This window comes from Sus scrofa, chromosome 11 (genome assembly GCF_054392235.1).
Source record: "Sus scrofa isolate SSC_HxYL_T2T_F1_AM1 chromosome 11, Sscrofa_HxYL_maternal_Yorkshire_Landrace_v2.0, whole genome shotgun sequence".
Taxonomy (NCBI): Eukaryota; Metazoa; Chordata; class Mammalia; order Artiodactyla; family Suidae; genus Sus; species Sus scrofa.
This window is the reverse complement of record NC_139393.1, coordinates 17,807,462-17,819,657: the sequence shown is the minus strand read 5'-3', so window position 1 is coordinate 17,819,657 and position 12,196 is coordinate 17,807,462. Positions and strand designations below refer to the sequence as shown.

General features: G+C 38.9%; 1 protein-coding gene across 15 annotated transcripts in view; it reads left to right on the top strand.

Moving 5' to 3' along the window:
* Window positions 1-12,196, top strand: part of LOC106507157 (uncharacterized) — a 674,540-nt gene that overhangs the window by 467,157 nt on the left and 195,187 nt on the right. Inside the window, exon 8 of one of the 15 annotated variants that reach the window (XR_014819422.1) lies at window positions 7,137-7,297. The exons of the other annotated variants lie outside the window; for them this stretch is intronic. The gene's annotated coding sequence lies outside the window, so the exon portion shown is untranslated. The remainder of the gene's footprint in view (window positions 1-7,136; window positions 7,298-12,196) is intronic. 15 annotated transcript variants of the gene reach the window in all.

The following is a 12,196-nucleotide window of genomic DNA, read 5'->3' as shown; positions in this document are numbered from 1 at the left end:
GGCCCAGCCACATGATCTATAGTGACCGGTAGTAGTAGAGCCAGCCACTGACCAGAGTAGGCAGGGAGCTGGCCTTGAACCAGTCTGGTACTTGAGCTTTTTTCCCTGAAAGGAAAATAAGAAAATACTGGTTATGTTAATGCTGAATATTTTTTATCATGTTATAAAATGCCTGTTCCCAAAATTTCTCATACACTCTTTAGATGTATAGTATGTGCTGTTGCATCAATTTGATGCCCTTTTGCCAAGAGGCCAACATTTTGATTTTCATGGGCCCTAAGAACTGTCACCTTTGCAGGCCTCTTTCTCCCCTCCCCTTAAATATAAATCTAAATTATGTTTTAAAAATATGTTTTATATTATTCTTTAAAGCTATATTTTATAACTGCATTGTATAAAGAAGAATATATTAATACTATATATAAACTTTTTTTTTCAACTAAAGGTTTATTTTCCCCCTCTGATTTTAAAAGAACTTAAAACATTTTTGTGGGTCCCTAAATTATTGTGACCCTAACATTAAGCCTGCTCTCTCTGATGGATATGTTGGTCCCAGATGCCAGCCTAAACCTCGTTGTCACATTAATACCTACAGTTGAGATGGCAGTAGATGGCATAGTTCTGAATTCACTGTAGCATCGTATACCAACTGACATGTAGAGATGCTAAACTATTTCTTTTTTTATACATGTGTTTAGGTCATTGTTGTATCTTATTTCTTGAAGTAGCTCAGGGCATTTCAAATGTCTTTTTAATTTCACTGCTCTATGACCTACAGTGGTTTTCAAGGAGATGAAAAGTAAGAAAGATAGGATGAACTCTACAACAGGATACTTCAAGCAGCAGAGCCATTCTGAAACTCAAGGGAGAGGGACTTTCCTACACTTATGCCGTGGATGATCTGAAAATCAAATGCAAACCTCAGTAATTAATATAATTTTTATTAAAGTATAGTTGACTTACAATGTTGTGCCCTCATTTACAATGTTGTGCCAAACTTCAGTAATTATTCAGTTCACAACAAACATTGCTGATGAAAAGAATCAACAGAGAATATATTGACAAAGGCTAAAGTTGCACAACATGAATTTTATTATTGCCGAAATAGCAAAAGTAAAATCTTGGCAATTTTTTTTTTTTTTGTCTTTTTAGGGCTGTACCCGCGGCATATAGAGGTCCCCAGTCTAGGGGTCGAATCAGAGCTGCAGCTGCTAGCCTACACCACAGCCACAGCAACACCAGATCCAAGCCATATCTGTGACCTACACCATAGTTCACGGCAGTGCTGGATCCTGAACCCACTGAGCGAGGCCAGGGATCCAACCTGCGTCCTCGTGGATGCTAGTCAGATTCATTTCTGCTCACCCACGACAGGAACTCCACAAATTTTGGATTTGCAGAATTTAGCACAGGAAAATTGGATTTTGTAAAAATAAGAGATACAGAACAAAATTCACTTTGGCAAAACTCTATCAAATATGATAAATCAAGAAGTAATCAATGGACAAAAGCTTGTAAAGGTGAAAGGTGAAATGGAAAGCAATTAAACCTGATCCCAATAACTTTTCTATCACAAATGCAAAACATAAAAGTATAATGCATTTGTAGAAAATTTATCATATATTAAAATATGGATAATAGAATTCAATTTAGAAAAAAATACTGAATGTGAGTAAAATTTTAATTTAAATGTTTATAGTCCTGAATATTTATTCAATACATCCTTATAATTAAAATGATGGAGGAATTCCCTGGTGGAGCAGTAGGTTAAGGATCTGGCATTGTCACTGCTGTGGTGTGAGTTCAGTCCCTGGCCTGGGAAATAATGCATGCCAAGGGTGCAGCCAAAAAAGAAAAAAATAATTAAAAAAAAAAAGAAAAAAAGTGATGGAAATAATCAAAATTCAGAATATAGGTGTAAAAAGATACACAGGGTCCTAAAATTCTTAGTGCAGCTTTACAGTATTAAAACAATTTATTTTAAAAGTCTGTCTTCTTACAGTAAAGGTTAAAGTGTTTAATTTAGTTCTATGTATTTGTACTACTGTAACTGCCTAGGAATGTTCTAAAAGGATAGTCGCAGATGTCAATGGTAACTCCTGGGGAGGGATGTAGGACCACATTGGGCAAAGTTTATGAAGTTTTTGAGTTTGTTACAGTTTGAGACATTTTCCATTTTATTTTGTATGAAGTCACCTTTGCCCCACTACCCAGCTAGGACCAACAACAGGCAAATTCTGTCTTTTTTTCTCTTCTTCCTAGTCCATTGCTGGTCCTGCTTTTCCACAAGAGCAGTAGCACTTCTAGTGTCTTCATCACTTCCCTTCAATGCTTTACACACTTAGCTTCATTCATTTTCTGAGTTGCAGCAAGTTCCACTTCAGTACTTTCTTTCTCTCCCTCATGTGGGATTATCCATCCTGGTTTGTGGTCAGAAAATACATACCTCTCCATGGAGTAAGTAGGACAGGTATTACTAGTCCGACTGATAGATGGGCAAGCAGAGAAGAGTTTAAAGTACTTCTTCCAGTCATAGGGCTAAGTTTATGACTCACATTCCCCACACAAGGGTCATGCTACTGTAAGGTTACTCTCCTGAGGTTTTAAGCTGTTAGGTATAATACAATAAATGTGCTACTTAAAAAAAAGACACTCACCCAGTCCACTCCTAGATCCAACACCTATAATGGATCCCCGTTGCCTAATTAGAATAGTCCAATATAGATATATTGGAAAAATAGAGACTTAGAAGAATTTGGAAAAATAATTATATTGCAAATATAACTATGTCCTAAACAATTCCTTTACATCTTCAGCTCCCTATTGGCTCTAAGTGATTATTTTTCAGTTCACTAATTATAAAGGTGTTCTCAGAGATAACAAGGGGAGAATAATGAGGACAAATGAATGCTCTTCTCTCATTTCTGAAAAAGATATGCAGGCTGTAACATAGCCTCCTAATTTAAAAAAAAAAATCTGATTCTCTAGGAATTAAGACCGCAAGGAAGTCTTGCAGTTTTGCAACCTGGAAGGGAGCCAGGACCCCACTCTGCTTCCTGCTCTGCTGTTTCTGGACTGCCCTTGCCACTTGCATGTAACCTCCATAAGTACACTGTCTGGCCCTAGAGTGTGTGATGGGGTCCTGGGTGAGTCCATGCCTAGACCCACATTTTAGCAGTGAAGGTGCCAACTGGAAAAGTAAAAAATGTTACTTCGAGTTCAATCTCTTGTTTTTCATGGAGTCCCTGGGTGAAGGCCTCTTGATTAAGCAAGTATAAAGTGAGCAGACACTCCTTGCTCCAGGAAAAAAAGAAGCAAAACCTTTTCCATCCCCTGACTTGATCTTCTAATAGCACACAAAGCTCTGGGAAGGAGTGTAGCAGTTTGTAGAAAGAGTTCTGAAATCTTACGAGGGAAAAGATTCTAGAATACAAGCCCATCTTGAAGACTGAAGTTTGGGAAAGCTGTCTGCATCAAGCAGAGTTGCCCCATCAGAGGTATTTATATATTCAAGAGAGAAATAGAGTCTTGTGGGTTTAGAATAAACCCCGACTAACATGAATAGAGAGATGGGCATTGTACCCCTGGATGTCAAGGGGTTGGGAAGCATTGTTTTTACCCCAAACTATACAATGATATGTCCCAGCTATTATAGCTAATTTCATTGTCTCAGTTTAGAACAGCTGCCATAGGCTATGAGTCTCTCAGTACTTAATTATTCCTAAGGCGAACCAATGGGGAAGCAGGCACAGAGATAAAAGATAGGTCCAGTTTCTGAAAACTACATTTGGTCTGATCACACCAGGTGTTCCCAGAGCTTAAGGCCTCATCATCTTTCAAAACTCACATTGTCTTGAAACACCTGTATGCTAACCCGCATTGCTGCTACTTTGCAGCACCTCACCTGTGATTCCACTTTCTAGTTCTTGGTGTTTGTGAAAAGAGAGCATCAGTTAACACCAACTATTGGGGAGCTACCTCAGAAACATCTGGAAGCTTCTAAAATAATGGCAAAAAATGTCAGTTTCCTTTGTCCTCTCCCTCTGAATTCAGTTTTTCATCTGAAAGTCTCTGCTCCAGTTGTCTTCCCATTCAGAACTTTCACCTTAGAATAGACCCATGTCTGCCAATAATACAGTATAATTATCATAACATTCATATAACAAGACTTACCCTGACAGAAACTAAAAGATTTCCCTGAATTATCCCTAGAATCTAATAACTTCAGTCTATTCACTTTACAGAAGAAGAAATATTACAGAGATAGAAAGATGAGAGAAAACGAGATGAAGAACCCGTACTCCTTTGCATCCTTAGGGCAGGGCATTAGAGAAAATATAGGGAGATAAACAGAAAATTAGAGATCTTTTGGTGTCTAAAAGGAAAATTCCTTGAGCCATCTGGCTTGTTGATTGCTGTATCTTTAGCTCCTCTCTTGTGCTAGAAACTCAAAAAAACTTTGGGTTAGGAGTGAAAGGCAAACTTTAACTAAATCACCTAAATAGATAATTATGGAGACAAGCAGAATGGGCATATAAATGGCTCTGGCTCAGGAGCTCTCACTGGGTTGCCTAGCAACAAGGTAGCAGAGATTGACAGCTCTACCTCTTAATTCCTGCAGAGCAAGGCTACTCTCTCACTTAGGGCCATGATGCAGAACGAGACTCCGCTTCCATAAAAATGGAGAACTACCAGAAGTGGGATCTCTAATTGGATCGCTGTCCTTACATATGTCTGTCTCTACTTCGACAAAGGCTCTCTGGGGATGGCAGAATGAGAGAGGACACAACTCCTGCAGAGCTGTCTTTGACTCTCATCCTGCTGGTCACCCAACCTCAAATCACAACACCAAGAGATAGGATAGAATCATAGTCTTTTTTTAAAAGGACAAGAAGTTATTGTCATTTTAAATGGGAGGACTGAAGTCCAAACAAACTGATCATAAGTCACTTAGTGAGTAATGACAGGGTTAGGAATATAGCTCTGGCCTCCTGGGGGCAGAGCCCCTGCCTAGACAAGTCAGTTATGTGGTCACTTAGGTTGATGAAGGATGATTGATGGATAATCAGAACCTGTAGGTAGAAGGGCCTTGACAAAAGCTGTGGAACTATAACATCCCTCACATGAATCATGGGAAGTCCAATGCCCTCCCAAGATTTCTGCAAATTTGTAATGGGCTTATATCCTCAGAATAATTTTGGCACCCATTTCTGCTGATAAGTTAAATTTAGGGAACTCAGTTTTCAAATTTCTCATAAGATTGGCTTGCTTGAATCAGAACTCAAAAGAGGTCTACCCGTTGGGATTGGTAGGAATGTTTCTTAAGTGTTTTCTTTCTTGTTTTTTTTTTTTCTTTTTTTTTTTTTTTTTGGCTTTTTGCCTTTTCATGAGCCACTCCTGCGGCATATGGAGGTTCCCAGGCTAGGGGTCTGATCGGAGCTGTAGCCGCCAGCCTACGCCAGAGCCACAGCAACTCGGGATCCGAGCCACGCCAGCCTACTCCAGAGCCACAGCAACTCGGGATCCGAGCCACGTCTGCGATCTACACCACAGCTCACGGCAACGCTGGATCCTTAACCCACTGAGCAAGGCCAGGGATTTAACCCGCCACCTCATAGTTCCTAGTCGGATTTGTTAAGTATTTTCTAATACATGAGTTACACTTCATCTCTTGGTATGTATCCCTTCAATGTATCTGTTGAATCATTCAGGCTGTTTGTCCTGTAAAGTTTCCCATGGTTTGGACTTTGCTCAAAGCATCCTTGTAGCACCAACTGACAGGTTTCTCTATTAATTAATTAGTACTTTTGGTATGATGCTATTTGAAGTCATTACTTTTTCATTTATTAACAGGAATGCTTTTAGAAAGAGAAACTTCCCCTTAACTATTTTGTTATTCAGAGCTATATTTCTTTTCTTTTCTTTCTTTCTTTTTTTTTTTTTTTTTGGTCTTTTTTAAGGCCGTACCTGCACCATATGGAGGTCCCCAGGCCACGGGTCAAATCGGAGCTGTAGCTGCCGGCCTATGCCAGAGCCACAGCAATGCCAGATCTGAGCCGCATCTGTGACCCACATCATAGCTAATGGCAATGCCAGATCCTCAACCCGCTGAGCAAGGCCATGGATCAAACCCACAACCTTATGGTTCCTAGTCAGATTCATTACCCACTGAGCCAGGATGGGAACTCCCAGAGCTCTATTTCTTAAAAGAAAGGCAGAATAATAGAAGTTTCATTCTCATCCTTAATTTATCAGGATTCAGAAATGACAAATTTCTGAAGATAACTAATGAATTTTTTTTAAAAAAACTGCATGAAGTTATGAATTTAAGTATATTTGTTATCTTAACTAATTGCAGTGCTTCTTTTTTTTGAATGCATACATTTTCATATCTTTGGCTTCATTCAGCTTTTGAATCATTTTGAATCATTTGGCTCATTTTGTATGTTTCAGATCTGGAATCATCATTTCTCTAGAGAATCTTGGTTTCTATTATTGAAAAACTGTATCTGGAAACCACAATCTTGGAACTAGTGAGAGTCATTGCTACTGGGTTGTTTACTGTTTATTAATTTCTCTTTTTTTTGGTTTTTACGGCCACACTTGCGGCATATGGAAGTTCATGGAATATATTCAGAGTTCTATGGAATGGGAGAAAATGATTTCAAACAATGAAACTGACAAGGGCTTAATCTCTAAAATATACAAACAACTTATATAACTCAACAGCAAAAAAAACCAACAACCAACTGAAAAATGGGTAAAAGACCTGAATAGATATTTCTCTAAAGAAGACATTCAGATGGCCAACAGGCACATTTAAAAATGCTCAACATTACTAATTATTAGAGAAATGCAAATCAAAACTACCATGAGGTACCACATCACACCAGTCAGAATGGCCATTATTAACAAGACAACAAATAGCAAATGCTGGAGAGGGTGTGGAGAAAAGGGTACCCTCCTGCACTGTTGGTGGGAATGCAAATTAGTACAACCACTATGGAAAACAGTGTGGAGGTGCCTCAGAAAACTTAATATATAACTACCATATGAACCAACAATGTTACTCCTGGGCATATATCCAGACAAAACTTTCATTGAAAAAGATAACTGCACGCCTATGTTCATTGCAGCATTGTTTACAGTAGCCAAGACATGGAAGCAACCTAAATGTCAATCAACAGATGAATGGATTAAGAAGATGTGGTATATATACTATTCAGCCATAAAAAAGAACAAAATAATGCCATTTGCAGCAACATGGTTGGAACTAGAGGCTCTCATAGTAAGTGAAGTAAGTTGGAGAAAGACAAATACCACATGATATCACTTATATCTGGAATCTAATATATGGCACAAATGAAATTACCTATAGAAAAGAAATAAACTCATTGATTTGGAGAACAGGCTTGTGGTTTCCAAGGGGAAGGGGTGGGTTGGACTGGGAGTTTGGAGTTAATAGATGCAAATCATTGCATTTGGATTGGATAAGCAATGAGATCCTGCTGTATAGCACAGGAAACTATATCTAGTCACTTGTGATGGAGCGTGATGGAGGATAATGTGAGAAAAAGAATGTGTGTGTGTGTGTGTGTGTGTGTAAAACTGAGTCGCTTTGCTATACAGCAGAAATTGACAGAACACTGTAAATCAAGTATAATAGAAAAAAAGATCTTTAAAAAGAACAAAAAAAAACTAAAAAACAAAAAAAAAGTTCATACTGATAATTCCAAATCAAATTTAGTTCTGTAGAGTCTTAATTGCTTTGATCTTACATCTGTATCCCCTTTCATCATGCTAGAAATCCAGATCCTGCATGACAGTGGGATTGACAAAATTTGCTTTATCCTATTATACTTCCACAACAACTTTAGAACAATAACAAAACTATTACCAACATCATAATTACTGAAAACAGTGTAAGATTTTTTTTCCCCACAGTTCTTTTTGGCTGCAGCCTATCTCCCAAATACTGAATTTTAATGTCAATTGGAGCACCTCTCTTTTTGTGGGTTAGTCACCAAATGGATACAGATTTAGATTTAAGCTCATTGACTTCATTTTCTATTTTTATGGATTTCTTTAAATTTTTAGAAATTTTGCCTTGTGTAATTATCAGAAATCTAAAGGTAAGATATTTACATCTAGAAATGCTGTCATTCCTTTGATATCCAAAAATCTGAGTATACCCCAAATGAATGAACACTAGAAAGTTCTTCCCATTCTGAGGATATATGATAAACATCAATGAGGGCAAAGATCTGGTTGGTTATTTCTCTTTGTGGACAGTTTTTCTGTCCCAAATTTTCTTATACCACAAAGTTTGTTTTCCTTCACCAGATATGTCAGATGCCAGATTCCTTCAAAGACAAAGGAGTGGGGGTTGTTGATAATGTATGGTCAAAGGACAGATCACTAAGGGGAAGATATTATTTAGTGTACACAGTGGTTTTAGTTTATTACATATGTGTTAGCATTAAATACTCACACTTTAATTTTAAAAGACAGTAAATCAATATTGTATTCTGCTCCATGATAATATATATATTATATACCAACAAAGAATTTCTTCTTAAATAGCTTATTATCATAAAAATCGACACTTTAGGGATCTGCCTCAAGTTTTTATTAATGTTCTTCAATTCCTTGTAACACATCGAGATCCTTTGGTTAGGAGACAGATGCAGTGGCTTATCTGGAATTCTTCATGACCTGTGGTCCGCAATACTTTTAGAATAAGTTGAAAAGAGAGTGCCAGTTAACTTGAGTTTGCACATATCATTCTTGCTTTAAAAATCATTCTAATTAAATTTTTATAAAGACATAGGGGCTTTGGTAATAGAAACAATTAAAGCTAACATTTACAGAGTACACACTATGTTCCAGGCATTGTTCTCAATGCTTCACATGTATTAACTTGTTTTATCGCCACAACAAACCTATGAGCCAGTTACATTGTTCTCTTGATTTTGATGAGGAGGAAATTGAAACACAAAGAGAAGTGATAAACAATTTGCCTGAGTACATCAGCCAGGATAGGATAGGTAATGCCAGGTATCTATCAAGCCCTGAATCCTGGTGGCTCAATGCAATAAAGTTTATTTGTTGCTCACCCTACATGTTCTCCAGGTGTCAGCAGGGCAGCTCTACTCACTGTAGGTACAGTCACAATAGAAACTCACTGTAGCTACTCAGCAATCCAGGTGGCCAAAGGTGCCATCTCAGCCAGTGCTTCCATAATTGTTAGGGCAGGAAAAACAATAAGGTGGAAAACTGAACGTTTCTTAAAGCTCTTACTCAGAAGTGATGCACATAATTCTGTTCACATCACATTGGCCAAAGCAAGTCATATGGCCCAATTATAAATAAAAAAGAGAAGTGCAGTGCTTTTTTTCTTCCTTTTTTTTTTCTTTCTTTCTTTCTTTTTTTTTTTTTTTTTTGGTCTTTTTGTCTTTTGAGGGCTGCACCTGCAGCATGTGGAAGTTCCCAGGCATCCAATCGGAGCTGTAGCCGCCGGCCTATGCCAGAGCCACAACAACACCAGATCCAAGCCGCATCTGTGACCTACGCCACAGCTCACGGCAATGCTGGAGCCTTAACCCCCTGAGCGAGACCAGGGATCGAAGCTGCAACCTTATGTTTCCTAATCGGATTCATTAACCACTGAGCCATGACGGGAACTCCTATAAGTGCAGTTCTTCATTATCCCAGAGAGCTGGAAACACAGAATAGCACTAATAATCACCACAGCCAATAAATTGGAGGTTTGAAACTATGAATCCAATTAGAGGGTCATTTACTCTGTGATGTTAACAGTGCTCTCTTTTTTTTGTCTTTTTAGGGCCTCACCCGCAGCACATGGAGGTTTCCGGGCTCGGGTCTAATCAGACCTACAGTTGCTGGCCTACACCACAGCCACAGCAACGCAGGATCCAAGCCGGGTCTGTGACCTATACCACAGCTCACGGCAACTCCCGATCCTTAACCCACTGAGCAAGGCCAGGGATCGAACCTGCAACCTCATGGTTCCTAGTCGGATTCTTTTCTGCTGAGCCATGACAGGAAGACCCATATTTCTAAATTACTGATTATTTTCTCTCCTCTCATCATTCAAAATTTAAAATTACATGTGTATGTTTTATAATGCACATAGTATATTCTTTTACATGCATGTAATTTGTTAATAAATAAATATTCATATATCAGAGATATTTGTCTGTCAGAAATACCTTTGACAGGCAGGGATGTACATGTTTTGAAGTTTGGAAAAATCACTGCTCCAGGCAATGAAAAATCATCATCGTTTTTAAGTGGGAGAAAATATGATCAAATTTGAGTTCTTAAAATAGAATTCTGTGTGGAGTATATTTGTGGCCTGGCTCAGTAACTCCTATATGCCACAATACAGCTAACAAATAATAATAATAATTATGTGAAGGTGGACTGCCCACACCGTAAATTCATACTACAGAACCCTGTAGTGCCATGTTTGGGGATCTTTTCCTCTAGGTATTTAATCTTTATATCTTAAAAATTAATTTTCACTAAAAAACATTTTAAGGAGTATTGATTTTAGACCAATTACCTAACTTTCTGACAAGAAACAGGAAGATTAGAGTAGTTCCCTAAATTTTCCAAGGACACAAGTTTTGTCAGTACAGAAGCCTGATTTAACCAAAATGTCATTTTCTCCACTCACTATGCTTCCTATTGCCTTATATTCCTACAAGATAACAGATATTAACATCAAAATTGAAATGCTGTTTTTGAATGATTATTAGAAATCGTTTGTCGAAAAATCTGGAAAGCTATTCCAAAAGTCCAAAGGCCCAGTGTGCATGTGGTGTGTGTGTGTATGTGTATGTCGTGTGTATACACGCTTGGGATGTGCATGGTTGGTATGGGTATTTGGAAGGGGAACCGTGGGATGTGGGATGAGAGATAGTATCATGTTATATTTTATAAAACAATCACCTGGGAGGCAATACTCCCCTTTCTCTAAGGAGTTCAACTTCTTTGCAAGCTGAGCTTTCCCAGGTAGGAAGAGAAAGGGTCTGAGCCCATAACTGCACATGAAGCAGTCCACATCCTTGAATTCTACTCAGAAAAGAATTCCCATGAAAGTTCAGCACTGGTGGGTAGAAAATCCTAGATATCAGGGCTGCCACAATTATAGAGACATGGATCCCATGCAAAGTGGTTCTAGGCAGCTGGCTCCAATAATCTGGAAACCAAGACATGACTGAGAGGAAGCAGAGGAGATGAGCATTAGCTGGGAATGCGGGCAGTTTGAGCTTCCAAGCAGATCTCCAAGGAGGGTGGCGGGGATGTCATTGGAGATGAGGTCTATAAACTCACGAACCTGCCTTTCCTCATCACAGAAATTACCAGGCTTTAAGCTACGCAGTTATTTGTCTGCTTCCACCCTACTGCTTTTATTATCCACAAAGACAGAGACCACATCTCTCTCGTTCCCTGTTGTATCTGCAGTGCTTCATATATATTTGCTAAGTGAGGAGTATATGAGTACACGCATACACACACCTCAAATGAGATAAGCTTACTAGAAGCTTGTACTCTTTGTATTTCTCCTCAGAAATCTTCAGAAAGAAGGGTTTGGTGAGACTTGATGCAGGCTTGTGACTTAACAGCTTTACTCGTCAGGACACAACCCTCTTGCCTGTATGATTATAGACACAGCTGCCTTCCAGTCTTGTTCAGCCCCTGCAGCCTTGAGCCAGAGTTATGGCCAGGCTATGGATGAATCCAAACATAATGGAGGGACCAGAGAGAAGGGAGGGAGGAGAGGAGCCATGACTTTCTCTGTGGTCCTTAATCTCTGGTCCCACCCCTTATCCATCCTCAATCTCTTTCCACTCTGACCCTTTTCCTTTCCCAAAGAGAACTTAAGAAATAAGTTCTATTTCTTTTCAAGTCTTGGTACTTCTCTCTCCCACTCTCTGAAATGGCTATTTCACATCTCTCACATCTGCTCAGATCTACCACATTCCCTCACCACTCCTCATTTTCACATTTTTCTAAAAAACAAAACGGAACAAAATAAAATGATCTTATCTCCTTCCAGGGCCTGTCCCAGCTCACCTATGTCTGTGCCCTGCCATTCTTCCTTCAGCCTGTGAGTGAAATGATGCTGCTCCCATCTCAAGACAAATCTCCTGTGCGTTGGATCCCA